The sequence below is a fragment of the Pleurodeles waltl genome, chromosome 12, assembly GCF_031143425.1.
Source record: "Pleurodeles waltl isolate 20211129_DDA chromosome 12, aPleWal1.hap1.20221129, whole genome shotgun sequence".
In the NCBI taxonomy this organism is placed as follows: domain Eukaryota; kingdom Metazoa; phylum Chordata; class Amphibia; order Caudata; family Salamandridae; genus Pleurodeles; species Pleurodeles waltl.
In genome coordinates, this window is record NC_090451.1 from 125313390 (window position 1) to 125328550 (window position 15161).

Below are 15161 nucleotides of genomic sequence, written 5' to 3' on the forward strand. Positions count from 1 at the left end.
CGTGGGTCGGAATGACATGGGCGTGTTTGTGTTGGCGTGACGGTGGAGGTTTGGTCATCTCCAGTTTATCGCTGCCCGCTGATGAGGCGGCCTTCCGTGGATGTCGGGTTTTTGGCGGTTTGCCAGTTGGTGGTCAGAATGACCGTGGCGGTTTACCGCGGCGGTATAATGGCAGACTTCTGACCGGCGGTAAGGGCCTTTTACCGCCGAGGTCAGAATCACCCCCTAAGTCTTATATGCTGCACAATTATTTGTCTATGTGTGCAACATTAATGAGCCTTGCTGGGAGGTCTGCTACTCTGCATCATGTCTGTGTGGCAGGTGCAATGCCATGTTATTAACTCATCATATATTCCAATGGTCCTGCTCTTCTCTGAGCCCCTCTTCAATTGCACCCTGAGTCCAAACTAAGGGGCTGATAGAGTCTGGCAGATGGGATAATCTGTTAAATACATGAAAGGTATCCCATCAGCCGTATTACAGTGGAGAGTGCATAGAATATAAATGATGCACTGTAGTACAGCACAACGGACATTTTATTTGTCACATTTATCACAGAGTATCCAATCGGCAAACTCTAACTCAGACCTTAGTCCCACATTACACCCTCCAACACAAATTATTTTCAACAATTACTTTCACTTGGCAGTGGAGAAAGTTAGTCTATGCAAATGTAAGTTATAGGGACTGGGCTAGATAGAGGTTTAGCTATGAAATGGTTGGCTGTATACTGATCATGTAATAAACTTTTGCTTAGTCACATTGGTTAATAGAGGGAAATAATTTGAACTGTATATGTGTAATAAAAGCTATTAGGTTAGTCACATGGGAAGAAACATATGGCACATGCTGAGATGGAATTTATATTTTTTGGTAGGCTGGGACAGAAAGAATGATGAAGTGAAGCATTAGGTGACTGAATTGGCACTGGAAAACAAATCTTGTCTTTGGTTTGTATGCATTGCAGACTTTGTACCGTCCTGTTAAATGAAGCAGATAAATATTTTTGCTGCCTACAGTGCAGCATCAAATTAAACCGGGTTACAGCTATTGGTCTCAAAATACTTTGGTCAGGAAAGTGAAGGGAAGGATAGTATATCAAGTAATCACTGTCAATAAGAAAGCAAATTGACTTACCACTTGTCCCTGCCACCATGGGGATCTCTCACCCTCCACCAACCTGGGTCTCTTCCATCTCACGCTGAGTGCTGCTGGTGGTTGCACTGGTGAGCTGCACATCTAGACAAAAACATAATGCACTCATTTTAGAAATCAGATTTCCCATCTAATTATTTTGCACAAAGTACAACAGCAACACATCACTAAAATAAGGTTAGCTATCTTCTATCAAAAGTATCACTTTGCGAGGTTTGGCTGACAACATTTTAAAAACCATGTAATCATCCAAAAGCTTTTTCTTGTTAATAGTGAGATAAGGCAACGAACGGAGAAGAATGTAATGAAGGTGTGGAAGGGAATACAAACGACATATGATATTTGTTGGTATCTCATTTCTCCTATGCTGCAGTTATGGAAATTACTAGTATAAGACAACGTTGGGGGTCCATGACCACTCTATCGCTGTCCCAGTACTTTTTGGCTGCTCAATAAAGTCTTCTCAGCCATCTTGCTATGTTAATACTTGAGCCTGCAATCATCTTTATGTTACCAAAAAACAGTACTACACAACACATGTAAAAGAGAGGCGAGAGAAAACTTAATTAAAAAGGAGCCAAGGAAAGCTACAGACAGGAGAAAGTTAGCTGCAGAAGCAGGGAATAAGGAAGCAAGGGGATGCAGGGGTAACAAACATAAGTTGGGGAGATGAAAAATTGTAAATTCAGAAGGCCACAATACATTGCCCATGGGAATAGTTAAATGTAATGTTAAATAATAATAAACATGGCTTACTGGAGCCAGCAGAACCATCTGCTGTGGTCATGGTGCTGGTGGTGGTAGTGGTGGTAGACACTGTGGTGCCGGTGGGTGTAGTGGCACTGGCAGCCGCTATACCCCAGCCGTAGGATGCACTCTTCCCCTTGGGTCCTTAGGGGAAAAATAAAGAAAAAAGAACAATGATTAGTGGTACTCTCTACAAAAACATATTATGTACTTTCCAAGTCAGATAGCCTATTCCTAGTTTCTCACCATTAAGTTACAGTTTGAACTATTCATTTATTCATTCCAATAAATGATCGTAGTATCTCCACCCCTTCAACTATTCATGGGTCAAGTTGTTATCCCTTTCAAAACTGCACCACAGGGAGATTGGTACTGTTTGAGCTACATAAAGCCACAGAGAATGCTAACACCTCATATATACACTACTATCAGTCCTTAAATTAGCCCAAGCAAGCACTTGGCTCACATTAGTCACATTAGAACAGAATCCTGCCAGTATCATTCACTTGACATTGATTAATTAATTCATATTACTTTAACCTTTGTTGTTTTTAGTGAATTTCTACGTGTACTTATCCAAAGTATGATAATATCTGCATACCTAACTATAACATCACTTTAATCTTTGTTTTTCCAATGAATTTCTAGGTTTCTTTAATGTAAAGTAAAACCAACCTCTCGCCGTGCAAGGCGGGGGTGGGGAGATTGACTGCAGAGACTCTCCCATCAGCATCAAACACTCTTTATATAAAGCATCTTTCTTCCAAACTTACCAGTAATTTAAAAAAATATATATTTCAATAATACACACATTGCAATGCTTAATATTATTGATACTTAAATATTATTTAATAAACCCTCATTAAACTACATGCATGTGACTTTTTCTTTTTACATAGTTTCTAATATTACATATTGAGGTGAAAAGTGTGACAATAAATAGTCAGAGATATATTATTTTTTCTTAAAAAAATAAAACCAATGTTGTAGAAATGAGTCCAGCAGATGTTTGTATCAGGATTCTCTTTATTAAGGCCAGGATAGTTATCTCATCCACAAAGATTGGTCCAACAGCTCTCATCACATCTTCCTCCTTCCATCTCCCTTCCAGTCTCTCTCAGACTAGAATCCCAAGACCCTCACATTCCCAGAACAAGAGACATTCCATAACAAGAGATGGAAGGGGTGCATACATTGTATATGAAGATACCACACACCTTCCCCCCAAAGAAATAAAGAATACAGAAAACAAACCGAATACATGAAACTATATACATATTCATAATAATACAAAACAAAACTACATTAAGAAAACAACTTTGAACAAGAATAAGGGTTACATTAGGAAAAATCAAGCACATTTCTTTTTTGAAATAACAACACGACTGAGATTCCAAATTCTCCCATCGCTAACTTTTACAGCATTTTTGAACAATTTAATTACTCTGAACGGGCCCCAGAACTTGCTCCCACTTTTGCCTAAAATGGGTTTCTTGACCAAAACGTTGTCTCTAATCTCAACCTTCACAGCACATGCACGTTTCATTTTATCAAAATATTCTTTCCTCTTTTCCACAGATTTCTTTTCATACATCCTTCCACGCTCATCTTGAGACCAAGAGACAGCTTTATCCTTATCCCCAGGGACCCAACCAGGAACAAGCATAGTATTATCCTTTTTACCTCTGAACAACTCAAAAGGAACAGCTCCTGTGGATGAATGTGGAGTAAAGCGGTAAGCTATCAGAAATTTCTTTAAGCCTTCTTTCCAACATCTTCCTGCTGCCACTTCCAACTGCACACACTCCTTTATGCACTTGTTGAATCTCTCAACAATACCATTCCCTTCGGGATGATACAGCGAGCATAACTTGTGTTTAATCCCCAACTTCTTTAGATAATCTTCCATTTCTTTGGATACAAATTGCGGACCATTGTCTGTTAGCATAGCATTGGGGAAACCTTCTCGAGCAAAAATTTCTTCGAGCAAACTAATTATCCTTTTGGTCTCGACACTATTTAGTAAACCAATTTCCACCCACCTAGAAAATTGATCAACCAAAACTAAGACATAACTACTCCCTCCTTTACTATAGATGGGTCCCACAATATCCATGACCACAACATCCCACGGTCTGTTTGACGGACTCCTTATACCCATCGAAGGCACTCTCATTTTATAGATCTTATCGCTGTTGCAACAGTCAGGACAATCCCTGATCACTCTTTCTATACTTAAATCCATACCTGGCCACCAATAGTTCATACGAATCCTAGCTTTGGTTTTACTAATGCCCTGATGTCCAGTATGTCCTAGTTGAATGACTTTCTCAATCAAAGAACTTGGTACCACTAACCTTCCACCTCAAAACAATAATTCTTCAGAAACAGACAATTCATCTTTTACCTTCCAAAATCCCTTCAAAACCTCAGAATTTCTTAAACTTTCAAAATTCCACTTGTTCTTAAGGAAACCGCATACACTCTGTAGAATTGGATCATTGGCAACCGCCTGCACCCATTCATCCTGACCAATAATTCCTTCTGTAACACTACACACACTGAAATTTTCTTCTTGCTTATTACCCTTATCTTCCTCTGAAATTGATGTTAGTCTGGACAAGCAATCAGCAGTGTTATTGTACGCCCCAGGAACATAAAACATTCTGAAATTGAAATCCTGAAGATTAACAACCCACCTACTTATTCTGGAAGAAATTTGATCGAGCCCTTTTCTCATGAAAACTTCAATCAAAGGTTTGTGATCAGTATAGACATGGAAGAGTCTTCCCCACACGAAATTCTTGAATTTGTTAATAACCCAAGAAACTCCTAGTGCTTCTTTTTCAATAGTAGAGTAGTTCACCTCTGAACCTCTCAAAGTTCGTGAACAGTACACAACAGGCATCCACTCATCCCTTTCTCCTTTCTGTAAAAGGACACCTCCCAAACCTCTAGTGCTTGCATCTGTCATAATGACACACAAGTCATTAGGATTGAAAGATTTTAAACAACTCACATTGGATAATTCATTTTTAACAACTTTAAACTCGCTCTCACACTTCTCACTCCATATATATTCTACACCCTTTTTTAGCAACTTACGCATATTATCAGTCTTGGAAGCAAGATTGGGAAGAAACTTTCCATGAAATTCAACCATACCAAAGAAAGGTTTCAACTCTTCTTTGTTCTCTGGTGAGTGTAGATTCAAGATATTCTCAATCAGGTCCCGTTTGGGTACAACCCAGAAGAAGTAATTTTATGTCCCAAATATTCTATTTCCTCTTTACCAAAATGACACTTACTAAGCTTCAATGTAAGTCCATGATCCCTCAAGATACTCAAAACCTTTGTAACTCTCTTTTCATGTTCCTCCTTAGTTCGTCCAAAAACCAGGATATCATCCTGAAAATATCTTACACCTTCCTCAGAACCAAACAAATCATGCATTAATCGCTGAAATACCGAAGCAGCCGATACTAGCCCAAAAGGCATCCTAACAAACCTAAATGTTCCAAAAGGTGTGATAAATGTGGTGAGGTCCCTCGAATCTACATGGAGCATCACTTGATGATAGGCCAAAGCCAAATCTAGAGTGCTGAAATACTTAGCCCCATGCAACAAAGACACCATTTCCGTGATATTAGGAAGAGGAAACAGATCACTCACAACAGCCTTGTTGAGATTCCTCAGGTCAACGCAGAGTCTGATCTCACCAGAGGATTTGCGTGCGACAACTATGGGAGAGACCCATTCTGAGGCTTCAACCGGTTCTATGATGCCACTCTGACATAACTTGTGCAATTCTTTCTCTACATCATCTCTCACCGATATAGGTATAGGTCGTACTTTACACGCTACTGGTACAACATTTTCTTTGAGTTTGATACAATGTACATATTTAGTGAGACACCCCAATGAGTCTTTGGACACATCATTGAATTCATGTACAAAGTTTGGTATACCCTTCTCATAGACATCAGCAGAAGTTTCACCCACAGTATTAACACTTTTCATAAAATCATTCCTCAGCAATACAAGTGTTGGATTGTTTGGATCCAAAATAACTTTGAGATCCTTCTGATGTGGCCAGCTTAAGACACTATCTCCTTTTACCGGAACATAAATTATCCCCACCGTCGAATTAGATTTGAAGGTAATCACAGATTCAAAGTACCCCCTTAACTCTATAGCTTGACCACCATAACCCCCCGGAACTACATCAGGGTCTTTCAATTTCACACTTTGACTCAAATATTCCTCAAACATTTCATTAGAGATCAAAGTTAGCCATGCTCCTGAGTCAAAAAGCACTTCACATTTAATACCAGCGATGGTCACAATGTCTTTGGGATATGTTTTCTTTGCACCTTGCTCATCCACCATCAAAATACAATCTTGTACCATTTTGACAGAAGAAGAAAATGAATCCTTTTGTGACCTGCAGCATTTCGCAAAATGGCCACGTTTCCCACACAATTTGCAAACCGCACTAACGGCAGGACACTTCTTGTACGATGCAAAGTGTCCCAAATTTCCACACCGAAAGCACTTAGGGCCAGATGTAGGAAGGAAGCAATTTGCGAGTTGCAAATTGCGAGTCCTTCCGACTCGCAATTTGCAACTCGCAAATTGCTATGCAGTACGGTGTCTCAGACACCGACTGCAACTCGCTATGGGGTCGCAATGACCCACCTCATGAATATTCATGAGGTGGGTCGCAAATTGCGGCCCCATAGCGAGTATAGGCACTCGCTAACATGGAGGCCTGCTGTAGTCAGCAGGCCTCCATGTTAGCGACCTGCTTTTCAATAAAGCAGTTTTTTTTTTTGTGAAATGTAGCCCGTTTTCCCTAAGGGAAAACGAGCTGCATTTCAAAAAATCCGAAACCTTTTGTTTCGGTTTTTTCAGGGCAGGGAGTGGTCCCTTGGACCACTCCCTGCCCTGAAAAAATATTTTGGGGTCTATTCACAAAGGGGAAGGGGTCCCATGGGGACCCCTTCCCGTTTGCGAATGGGTTACCATCCACTTCAAGTGGATGGTAACTGCGACTCCATTTGCGACCGCATAAGTGGTCACAAATGGAATTGCATACCATTGCGAATCGCAAATAGGAAGGGAACACCCCTTCCTATTTGCGATTCGGAAATGCATTTTGCGAGTCGGTAACGACTCGCAAAATGCATTTCTGCATAGGAAACACGCATTTGCGAGTCGCAAACGGCAAATTTTGCCGTTTGCGACTCGCAAAGTGCTTCCTACATCTGGCCCTTAGTATCTTTATACTTAGATTTTTGAATTTGTGTCAACTTAGCTTCATCCTTCCCTCCATCAATTTCCAAACAGCTGTTTTCCTGTAGATCACTCTTTGGAAATATTTTATTTACTGAAGGACATTTGTTTTTTTCCAATTCTCCCACACAGGTCAAAGTGTGCTCCACTTCCTTAGCAATTGTCACCACCTCTTGTAGAGGTTAATATGCCCAAGGGACCGTCCTGAACACTTCGTGTCGATTGAATACGGTAAGCAATTTATGACAGAGCGCGCTTTGTTTGTAAAAGCTCTCCGCTCAATGTCCAGCGCAAACGAAATGTTACAAGCGCTCACGGTTGAATGCGCGCTCCGCTCCAAAACACAGCGCGTGAGAGATAAGACAAGTGCTCATGGCTGTATGTGTGCTAAGTTCAACACATACAGCACGTGATGAATGCGACCAGCGCTCGCACCTGCAGTGCAGTTCAAAAGTACACAAACGTCCAGTGGATGCACGCATTTTACTCAAAGTGTGTATTCCATAAAAAACTAATACAACACACCTTAGAAGTGTGTAATTAAAGTCCTGTCACATCATCTTCCTTGTACAAATATATATATATTTTTTTTTTCCCTTGTTTTAAAAAAAAACAAATTAGCTTACAGAACTTACAAAGAAAGACTTACAGTTGCAAATTCTATTCAGGATTGTGATGAGCTTAAAAAAAACTGTAGAATCCTTCTCACCTCCTCATGTATATTTCCATTTTGATAACTCGATCCCAAAAGATACTCCAGATTTTAAAAAAATAGAGAGACCAACCGACATTGGAGCTCCAATGTAGCCAACTGTTGCGTTGAGATATCCTAACGAATGTATCCCATCCTCGTCGCCAGTGTAGAAATGAGTCCAGCAGATGTTTGTATCAGGATACTCTTTATTAAGTCCAGGATAGTTATCTCATCCACAAAGATTGGTCCAACAGCTCTCATCACATCTTCCTCCTTCCATCTCCCTTTCAGTCTCTCTCAGACTAGAATCCCAAGACCCTAACATTCCCAGAACAAGAGACATTCCATAACAAGAGATGGAAGGGGTGCATACATTGTATATGAAGATACCACAAATATGTCTCTGAGTCTACCTTTTAATATTATATACCCCCAAAATGCAATTATAAAAATAATCAAATAAAGAACCTCCAATGTACGTTCTATATCTTCAGGCCATATAAAATTAAACATTACAAGCATCCATTAGGAGCTTTGAAGTCCCAGCTCTAAACCAAAAGCTCCAGTCTGGGAAATGCTTTTATAAATTATGGTAAGTTCTCCTGGGGTCATGGTTTCAATGACCCAGGGGACATGTTTTATTTCTAGTCTTGTTGGGGGCTGCAGAACTCTCTGCAGCCCCCCCAACACAACTTTGAAAATCTTGGTGATGTCCCTTCCCCTTTTAGAGACACCACCTAAACAACATATATGTAAAATAGCCCTCACAGTGCGTTATATAGTGCTCCTTAAAGGAGCAGTGAAGAATAAATGAGTGTCTGCTGCCGCTCATTTATTGTTCACATTTTTCCTATTTTTTTTTCTGTGTGTCCCAGTCCCACCTGGGACACCCACAGTTTTTATCTGTTGAGAGCAGTAGAGAGAGCTCCCGGGTCCCCACCGCCCCTTCAGCTCTATGCAATCTGAAAGCAGCCCTTTTGGGCTGATTAGGAGCCAACCTTTTTTTTTTAATTATGAGGTGCCCTAGTGGCAGCATGGGGCACCCCAGGATATTATAATCTTTGGGAGCCACGCAGGGAGCCCCAGGGTCACCCCAGGCTTGCTGGCTCAATGCTTCAGCAGAAGCTGGGTTTATTTTTGTACATGAATTTGCAGCACAAATTTAAGAAAAAACTAATGTTTGGCCCCCAGACAGGGAACCTTTGGAAACCAACCACCAGGCAAGTACCCTGTCTCCTATGTATTTTTTATGTATTTTCGTTTGGACTTGAGAATTAATCCTGAGTACTAAGATGGCTCTCGCCACTTCCTAGTTGATGTGATGGCTGCCAATTAGATCTCTACTTGAGATTTATTGCATCAGCAGATCCTCCGCAGCCTAATATATGCAATTTGTTTGAACCCTTATTTCTCCAAAACTGCGAGCGGATTTATACCAAAACACAAAAAACACTCTTTGTGGGACAAAAATCCAGCATTGTGTCACATTTGGTGTAAATCCATTTCACAGTTTGGGCTTTAGCTGTGCCTAAACTTCCTATGGAAAGCTGAATGGGGAAAATGTGTTTTGACGCCCCCTTTTTTTGCTCAGCCCCTTTTTATCAAATCACCACGAAATATTCCATGTACTAGTCAACTAGTCAAAAAGTAGCACTTTTTGGAAAGTTTGTTGGAGATACGCCAAATGGCACCAACGTTATTGGCAACAAATGAAAGGCATTTCCTATGGCAAATTGATCCTAACATTAACTACTCGGTGGCGACTGCCACTGGGTAAGATATAAGAAAAAAACAGGTAAACTGAATTTACTTGTGATCATGCTGCATGAAAACAGTAATATGTAATATTAGAAATTTTAGAAAACAAAAATATTACTCACCAAGCCCCTCCACCTTGATGCTTACAAGGTCGTATAGGTCCTGCTCCCGGTCGATCATATCGGCCCATCAGCCGCTTCTTAGTGCAAAGTGAAACATTTTTGCAGCGCATAAACGGCTGCACCCACCCCTAGAGCACCGGGGCTCCTGTTATGCACAGACCTTGCCGAGCCCTCCTCCTGCTGCTGGCAACTTGCAGGGGAGGTGGCACTACACACAGAACACGAGTATGGCCACCTCCACCTCACCAAAGATGGCACGTGGCAGTATCCCCTCCCTTCGCCCACAGGGAGAGTCTATGGTGAATGGTGCTACAGCAGGTGCTGCTGCAGTGATAGCGGCATCAATGCCTGCTTTTGCCATAATGGGGACTGGGATGGGAAGCTAATCAGGACAGGACAGGCCAGAAAAGTAGGAAAAACAAGAAATATACAAAAGTTACTGAAATCACACAGAAACATAAAATAAACACAAAGGAAAAGTTAGAAAGTGGTAAAAAGTTAAAATAAAGTAAAGAAGACTAGGTAGGATTGGATCAGCAGGGGCAGGAGTGGTTTGGGTGGAGCCTAGGACAGGAAAAACACAAGGGAAATCCAAGCAGGGTGGCTAAACGAGAAGGTAGCATGCTGGTGCACTGTGTTGTTCCATTTGCACTTATTTCTCAGTGTTGAGTCCACTAACATTTGCACTTATGTTCCAGTGTTGAGTGCACTACCAGCACTAAAATCGGAGCACAAGTTGCTCAGCGTGCAGTGTCTGCCTGCTGAAAGAACTCTCAGAATATTGCAGAGTTTTTATGCAACACCCCATAACTCCACAGAGTGAAATTCTGCGAGTACTGCCCAGGCCTACAAGACACACAATCCAGAATGATCCATTTTTTAAGACAATAATAACAAAATTATAATAATAACCTTTTTTTGTTGAACAAGAATGACTCAATATATTTTTATCAGTATTGATTATAGTCTGAAAAGTCAGTGTTCAGTGCTCATGTGATCACACAGAGACTATAAAGAGAAACTCTACAAGGTGTGCGTAGAAAAGAGATAGGAAAAAAACAACAAGGCACAATACAATAGTTCTTGTAAAAGGTACAGACCTTAAATTTCCAGTAATCTGCCCGTATGCCAATTAATATTATATTCCAATTGTCTTAAGCATCAACTGCATTTTAACTCTTTTAATTGAGTGGGTCATCATGTGACCAAAAGCATTAAGTCTAAAAAAAAAAAAGAAAAGAAATGGAAAAATATGGACATCCAAACTGAGAAGTGTTTTGCTTCCAAAAAACACTGAGTTAGGCAAAAAATGGTGGTAATACAAATAATAATAAATGTACTCACAGTTAAGGGTGGGCGGAAACTTTAATTCCAGTGGAATTGGAGGAATTTAGTAATTCTTCATTACTCTTGCAACGGGGAAATACTGATTAAATGCCGCTGCTCCGCTGGTGGAATAAATGTGCAGTGATTTTTAATTTAACAGGGCTGGAAGATGAAGCACAGCCTCTATGTCTGAAAACCACTGCATATGAAGTTTAATCTGCAGTGATTTTTAAATAAAGGGCAGATCCCTCTTCCACACCTTTTTAAATCACTACTGAGCAGTACATACCCCTTGGTGTCCTTAAATTCTTTTGTAAGTACCCCAAGGGGTACGCACTGCAATGAAAAAGTAAGTAAGGGCACTTTGGTGTATGCACTGCAGTGCATACAAGCACACCCCTTGATGCCCTTATGTGTGTAAGGGCAGTGAGAGATATGCGCTCCAATGCACTGTAGTGTGTACCCCTCGGTGTCCTTTCAAATTATGTAAGGGCACAAGGGGTATTTACTGGAGTGCATATACCCTCGTGCCCTTGCATACTTATATAAGGACAACAAGGGGTATGCACTACACTGCAGTGCATACCAATCGGTGCCATTACATAAGTGTGTCCAGGTGCTGAGTGGTATGCACTGGAGTGGATACCCCTTGGCACCCTTACATAAATATGTAACAGTACTGAGGGGTATGCAGTGCAGTTTGCACTATTTCTTAATGCAAAGTGTGTCCTCACATTCATTTTGGGACTCGAGGGTGCACAGTTCTGCTGTTGTCCATGTACCATCTGTGCCCATCTGAAGTGTTTTTTAAACACAGATGGACTGCTTCCTCTTCCACCCCATTTAAACTACTGCACAGCAGTGCATACCCCTCAGTGCCCTCACATACATTGGTGCCCTTACATAATAACGTAAGGGCACAAAGAGACATACACTGCAGTGCAATGCAGCGCATACCTCTTGTTGTCCTTACATAAGTATGGTAGGGCACTGAGGGGTATCGACTCCAGTGCATAGCAGCGTATCCCTCAGTGCCCTTACATATGTAAGAGTTCCAAGGGATATGCACTTCAGTGCACTGCAGCGCATACCCCTTGGTGCCCTTACATAAGTATGTAAGGGTGCCAATGGATATTCAGTAGAGTGCATACACCCTTGATGCCCTCACATAATTATGCACTGCACTGCCCATCAGTGCCTTTTCATAAGTATGTAAGGGCACGTAGTGGTATGCACTGGACTGGATACTCCTCAGTGCCCTTGAATAGATATGTAAAGACTCTAAGGGGTGTGCACTGCACATTGTGCTATTTCCTTAGTGAAAAATGCATCTTCACATCCATTTTTGGACATGAGAGTGCATTTTGCACTAAGAAAATAGCACTGCATGCCGACTTCACTCTTTGTGCAGTTTTGCAAAATCTTGCAGATTTTTAATGTAATTGTGTTGAATTGCAGAGGTGTGCCAAAAACAAGCCCTTCTACGCCCATCCGGCTGCGGCTAGGGAACAGAACCCCAGCCCCTTTGCCAGAAATTCGGCTTTCTTTCTCCTCAGATGAACTTATTCAGCCAAATCGGCCACTAAGAAAGTACTGCTATCACATTATTGACCCTATGGACTACCCTCTAATATGTGGTTCTTGCCATCAGAACCTTGGATATTTAGAGCTACGGATACAAACAGACTCCATTGATTGTCCTGATATCAATAGGAATAACTGGAGCATGTTTTGGCTACATTATAGATCCCTCCCCAAACATAAATTAGATCTAAATGCCTTCCTTGAAGATAATCACTCTGAGGAGTTATTTCTTACTGAAAGCTGGTTAGGAAAGGACTCAATGTGAGATGAATGGCCTGTCCTCAGGGCTAAACCATAGCTAGGTGCACATAGCAAAACAAAAGAGGTGGAGGGGTTGACATAATCTTTAAAGAACATTTAAAAGGAAACTTTTCCTTCATCAATATCTCGGGGTGTGAGAATCTCTCCTTTGGAACTGAACTATTCCTGACTTTCAGTCTCTCTGGTTTTCTTGTTTATTAAACCCCCAGGACCAGCTGCTCAATTTACTCATATCACAATGGATATTGTGGCCAAGCTAGGCTTATAGAAAGCCAATTTTTCTCTGCTAGGTGATTTAAGCATACATTTTGAATATAATAATTGTGAATGCACCACAAATTTACTCCATGATCCTTTCACTATTCAACTCACTCAAAAGGTAACAGCTCCCACTCATAAAAATGTCACCTTCTGCATCCTGTTTTTTCCAATATTCCAAATATGAGATCTGATGATTCTGTTCCAGTTTGATGGTCAGAACACTATATTGTTCCATTTTTACTTACCAAGAGTAGGAAAGAAAATCTTACCTGCCCATTGGTCTAGACTAGATTTAACTGCTTGTCTTCATTAAATAAATCCAGCTGGAAAACCACATTATTCAATTCTACTCTAGATATGAATGGAGAAATATCTGAATTGAATGTCAATTTTAATGAGTAGATAAAATATTTTTAGATAAATTTATCCCTATGAAATTGCACAAACGTATCCGACCACAAGGTTATGCTCCATGGTATTCTGAAAAGCGAGTTGAATTTAAAAAAGGATGTAAAAGAATGGAAAGGAAGTGCTGCAGAAGAAGGCTTGTGGTTTTTTCCCTGAAAATGGCATCAACAAAGGGTTTGCAGTGCTAAAATCACCATCTTCCAGGCTTTCAGGAAAAGGCAGACTTGAATCATAAAACCACATTTTTCAACACAATTTTGGCAGATTACTGGGACATACCCCATTTTTACTATTTTTTGTGCTTTTAGCCTTCTTCCAGTTAGTGACAGAAATGGGTGAGAAACAAATGCTGGATCCTGGAAAGCTAAATATTTCTGAAATGTAGCAAAAATTCAGAATTAACCAAGGGGCCATTTGTGTATATCCTAAAAAGTTTTCCTACAGAAAATAACAACTGAAATAAAAAAATATGGAAATTGTGGTGAAAAAAACTGCCATTTTTCGCCACGTTTTACTCTGTAAATCTTTCCTGCGATGTCAGATTTTTTAAAGCAATATACCGTTACGTTTGCTGGACTCTTCTGGTTGTGGAGAAATATTGGGCTTTTAGGTTCATCAAGAACCATAGGTACCCAGAGCCAATAAATGAGCTGCACTTCCAATGGGTTTTCATTCTATGCCAGGTGTATGGCAATCCATTTGCTGAAATATAAAGAGTGAAAAATAGGTATCAAGAAAACCTTTGTATTTCCAAAATGTGCACAAGATAAGATGTTGAGAAGCAGTGGTTATTTGCACATCTCTGAATTCTAAGGTCCCCATATTAGCATGTGAATTACAGTGCATTTCTCAAATAGACATCTTTTTTACACACTTTCCTACATTTGAAATGTTGAGAAAGACAAGGGGCAATAACACTTGTTCTTCTATTCTGCTTTCCCCCAAGTCTCTCGATAAAAATGGTACCTCACTTGTGTGGGTAGGCGTAGTGCCTGCGACAGGAAATGCAACATGGACACATCACTTTTTACATTGAAATCTGACGTTTTTTTTGCAAAGTACCTAGCTGTGGATTTGGGCCTCTACCTCAGCCGGCACCTAAGGAAACCTGTGCATTTTTTAAAACTAGACACCTAGGGGAATCCAGAATGGCGTGACTTGTCGGCTCTCACTAGGTTCTGTTACCCAGAATCCTTTGCAAACCTCAAAATGTGGCCCAAAAATGCTTTTTCGTAACATTTCAGTGACAGAAAGTTCTGGAATCTGAGAGGAGCCACAAATTTCCTTCCACTCAGCATTCCCCCAAGTCTCCCGATAAAAATAGTACCTCACTTGTGTGAGTAGGCCTAGTGCTCGCAACAGGGAATGCCCCAAAACACATTGTGGAATCATCAAATTTTTCAAAAGAAAACAGAGCTGTTTTTTGCAAAGTGCTCAGCTGTGGATTTTGTCCTCAAGCTCAGCCGGCACCTAGGGAAACCTACCAAATCTGTGCATTTTTGAAAATTAGATACCAAGTGGAATCCAAGATGGGGTGACTTGTGGGGCTC